This window comes from Procambarus clarkii, unplaced genomic scaffold (genome assembly GCF_040958095.1).
Source record: "Procambarus clarkii isolate CNS0578487 unplaced genomic scaffold, FALCON_Pclarkii_2.0 HiC_scaffold_181, whole genome shotgun sequence".
Lineage (NCBI taxonomy): Eukaryota > Metazoa > Arthropoda > Malacostraca > Decapoda > Cambaridae > Procambarus > Procambarus clarkii.
In genome coordinates this window covers 614,092-619,252 of record NW_027189214.1, presented here as the reverse complement: position 1 = coordinate 619,252, position 5,161 = coordinate 614,092, and positions in this window count along the sequence as shown.

The window sequence follows — 5,161 nt, the reverse complement described above, 5'->3', positions numbered from 1 at the left end:
GTTAAGGTGATGTCGTTACATCGTTCAATGAGTTTCAAATGGTCGCCCAATAAGCACCCTGCTCTGAACATATAAGGAACACTTAGTAAGCCAACCAGAGGCTTAGGGCCCGCGCAGGAATATCCCTCCTAAAAAAATTCTTTTAATAAAGCACAGTACTTCAGCTTTGCAGCTTACATGTGCATACCTCACCGATTGCAATTCATCCACTTTTCATGGTGTTGTATTCAGTGTATTTTGAACTTTGTATTTGAAGTCTTTAAATCTTTGCGCTGCATAAGATTTACTGAGGCATTAATGATTCAACAAATTTTACTCCATTAAACATTGGATGAGGGACGTTTTTACTCAGTCTCAGCATACTCCATTGTGAATTGTGTTAAGAAGATTTATATTGCGTCATGGAATTGATAAGCTCTTTATTTTGAGGATGGGATGCAAACATAGTGTATAATATAGTAAATGTTTGAATTGAGATTCCCACCAAAGTTTCCCTCAACGAGACAAATGTTGCCAATACGCCAATATCCGTCAGAAGGCTCCCTCGCATGGTTCTCTCAGACAGCAGGTTACCCGTGCGGAAAATGACAGCGACACCGAGTCTACCCTATATATATCTAATACGTTAAGGTGATGTCGTTACATCGTTCAAATTAGGTTCAAATGGTCCGTCAGAAGGCTCCTTCGCATGGTTCTCTCAGACAGCTGGTTACCCTTGCGGAAAATGACAGCGACACCGAGTCTACCCTATATATATCTAATACGTTAAGGTGATGTCGTTACATCGTTCAAATTAGTTTCAAATGGTCCGTCAGAAGGCTCCTTCGCATGGTTCTCTCAGACAGCTGGTTACCCGTGCGGAAAATGACAGCGACACCGAGTCTACCCTATATATATCTAATACGTTAAGGTGATGTCGTTACATCGTTCAAATTAGTTTCAAATGGTCCGTCAGAAGGCTCCTTCGCATGGTTCTCTCAGACAGCTGGTTACCCGTGCGGAAAATGACAGCGACACCGAGTCTACCCTATATATATCTAATACGTTAAGGTGATGTCGTTACATCGTTCAAATTAGTTTCAAATGGTCGCCCAGTAAGCACCCTGCTCTGAACATATAGAGAAATAGTCTGATGTACCACACCCGATTTCTGCAGAAAGGTAAATTTTTCGGCTTAATTTTCTCCAGAATAAGCACATCTAAGTGAGGTGAGCACATGATCGCGAATGCACCGTAACTGAGAATAAACACCTTGCTTTAAGGGAAAATACTGGAGCCAAAAAACGAAAATTGAAACATTTGCTCCTTTTCTCTCGAAACAACGAGACACTATGTCGACAATTCGTCAATACTCGTCTGTAGGCTCCTTCGCATGGTTCTCTAAAACAGCAGATTACCCATGAGGAATGTGCAAAAAACACCGAGTCTACCCTATATGTATCGATTACGTTAAGGTCATGTCATTAAATCGTTCATTTGAGTTTCAAATGTTCGGCCAGTAAGCACCCTGCTTAGAACATATAACGAAAAAGTGTGATGTAGTACATCCGATTTCTAGAGAAAGGTAATTTTTCGGCTCGATTTCCTCCAGAATAAGCACATCTAAGTGAGGTGAGCACATGATCGCGACCGCACTGGAAACGAGAACTAGCACCTTGCATTGAGGGAAAAGACTGGAGCCTAAAAACAAAATAATGGGAAACATTTGCTCCTTTTCTCTGGTAACAACTAGACACTATGTCGACAATTCGTCAATACTCGTCTGTAGGCTCCTTCGCATGGTTCTCTAAAACAGCAGATTACACATGAGGAATTTGCAAAAAACACCGAGTCTACCCTATATGTATCGAATACGTTAAGGTGATGTCATTACATCGTTCATTTGAGTTACAAAAGTTTGGCCAGGATGGGATGCAAACATAGTGTATAATATAGTTTATGTTTGAATTGAGATTTCCACCAAAGTTTCCCACAACGAGACAAATGTTGTCAATACGCCAATATCAGTCAGAAGGCTCCCTCGCATGGTTCTCTCAGACAGCAGGTTACCCGTGCGGAAAATGACACCAACACCGAGTCTACCCTATATATATCGAATACGTTAAGGTGATGTCGTTACATCGTTCAAATGAGTTTCAAATGGTCGCCCAATAAGCACCCTGCTCTGAACATATAAGGAACACTTAGTAAGCCAACCAGAGGCTTAGGGCCCGCGCAGGAATATCCCTCCTAAAAAAATTCTTTTAATAAAGCACAGTACTTCAGCTTTGCAGCTTACATGTGCATACCTCACCGATTGCAATTCATCCACTTTTCATGGTGTTGTATTCAGTGTATTTTGAACTTTGTATTTGAAGTCTTTAAATCTTTGCGCTGCATAAGATTTACTGAGGCATTAATGATTCAACAAATTTTACTCCATTAAACATTGGATGAGGGACGCCTCACAGTGGCGGCTTTCATCTGAGGATGGATAACACCTGCCCGATTTGCTGGGCAATGGCGTCTTTTGTGAGTACGGTAAGCACAGTTCTGCCTCCTTTCGGCTCTGCACGTGTCCGCGTACGTACTGAAGGGGATGGCGTCCCTCCAACCCACGCCGAGTCGACGTTCATAACACAAATTATTGTCACGAACATTAATATTTCTCGCATTCACGCTTGAAGCTCTAAAGACTGGACGGGTTTATTATTTAGAGGAACGAAATATTATTATTTACCGATTTAAGAATAGTAAATATATAAGGGAGAGGAATTAATGTCTCCCCATGGCATTCATTGATGACGTTAACACTATCGCGAGGTAGACGCTATGATTCTAACGCTCTATTTGGCTTTTAGTTAGAGAACAATTCGTCTGCAATCAGTTGTCATACAGAATGCTTTAATTATGGAGAATCGTATTTAATTCTCACACAAATTGAATATAATGTGTTTTACTGTAAAGAAATCTGACGCAATACTGGCGTCAGGTGACGTGAGAATTCTAGTCTAATGCACAGATGAATTATTAGTACATGAGAATTCTATGAGTTGTTAATTTTACTTACTACAATATTTAGTATGGTTAGTAATAAGTAATGAGAATACAACAATGCTGTATTCGGTGTTGGAAATATCCAACATAACTCCGGGGGGAGGATCCTAGGGTCGCAGTGTACTGTGTTGTACTGACCTATCCCGAAGTGATATTAAGATTAATACATTAGTATGTTAGTATGTTAGTATGTTAGTACACACATAACGAACGTCCCGGATTTATTAAGGACTTACAAGAATTTGAGTCTTGCTATTTACATGTCAACTGAAACATGTTGTTTGTAGCCTACAAAATATTTATAGAATTCAACTCTCCCAATTTAAACTAACAGAATCTACAGTGATGTGATATCCTGGGTCATAGTGACGTGTAATGTTTCGTTACGTGATATCACATCGTAGTTTCATCATAGTTATCTCAGTGGGATGTGAAGGAAATTACTCTTCTTCAGAGTTGTAATAGGCTTGCAGTTTCCTTAGTGGAAACATGCATGAAATAATGAAACATTAAATGATTAAGTTATCGGTAATCAGGAACACTCTAAAGCTCACAATAAACTCAACAACTAGGGTCGCAGTGACATGTAATGGTGCATTACGTAGCTGCTGAATCGTAGGTAAACTCAGAATAAGTTCCTAAGAACTGATAACACTATTGTATGATTATACAGTAAATTAGTTATCTAATTTATTAGTTAGTTATTTATTTATTAGTTATCTGGGTCGCTGTGACTTGTAACTATTGAGTTACTAGACAATAACATCATGCAGCATCACGATCACCTCAAATTCAAATGAGGAAATTGAATTAAATGTGCACTGCCGTGCAGTAGTCATGCTGACTGATGGTACAACTAATTTGCTAACTAGCTAAAATAATAGAAAAGTAGAGAACTGAAAAGTTTATTCATTAAAATCAAGGAAATTCTGAGTCGACAGTGAGATTAGTAGCCTAGTCATTCTGACTTATGAGCTAATTAAATGGCAGCTCATAGGCTTGACACTGTAAACTGGTTAATATGAAATCACCTTTACATGAATTTAAGTTTATTAAATCAGTCTCTATAAGTATAGTCAACTGTAATTAATGGTGAGTACAGATTAGGCTAGTACTCAGTTGACACTAACTAAGGTCCCTAAATCTACCTAAATAAATGGTTTGAATTTCTAACCTACCTAAGTAAGGGACTAAGCTAATTGTGAGCAAAAATGTACTTGAATTAACATTGTGAGCAGTATTGACCTCATTAACAGGTCGAGTTATATTGAACTCGTGAACATGGTGAGCTACAGTGAGCTCGTCAGCAGTGCTGACAGGGTGAGTTGCAGTGAACTCGTCAACAGTGTTGACAGGGTGAGCTACATTGAGCTCGTTAGCAGTGCTAACAGGGTGAGTTGCAGTGAACTCGTCAACAGTGTTGACAGGGTGAGCTGCAGTGAGCTCGTCAGCAGTGCTGACAGGGTGAGCTACAGTGAGCTCGTTAGCAGTGCTAACAGGGTGAGTTACAGTGAACTCGTCAACAGTGTTGACAGGGTGAGCTCGTCAGCAGTGCTGACAGGGTGAGCTACAGTGAGCTCGTTAGCAGTGCTAACAGGGTGAGTTGCATTATACTCGTCAACAGTGTTGACAGGGTGAGCTGCAGTGAGCTCGTCAGCAGTGCTGACAGGGTGAGCTACAGTGAGCTCGTTAGCAGTGCTAACAGGGTGAGTTGCATTGAACTCGTCAACAGTGTTGACAGGGTGAGCTACATTGAGCTCGTTAGCAGTGCTAACAGGGTGAGTTACAGTGAACTCGTCAACAGTGTTGACAGGATGAGCTACAGTGAGCTCGTTAGCAGTGCTAACAGGGTGAGTTGCAGTGAACTCGTCAACAGTGTTGACAGGGTGAGCTACAGTGAGCTCGTTAACAGTTAACAGGGTGAGTTCAGTGAACTCGTCAACAGTGTTGACAGGGTGAGCTACAGTGAGCTCGTTAGCAGTGCTAACAGGGTGAGCTGCAGTGAGCTCGTTAACGGTTAACAGGGTGAGTTCAGTGAACTCGAATTAACGAGGTGGAGTTTTGTCATTCAATTGTCATGGCGAGCAATATTAAGCTCGTACGCATGGTGAACAAGTACTCATAT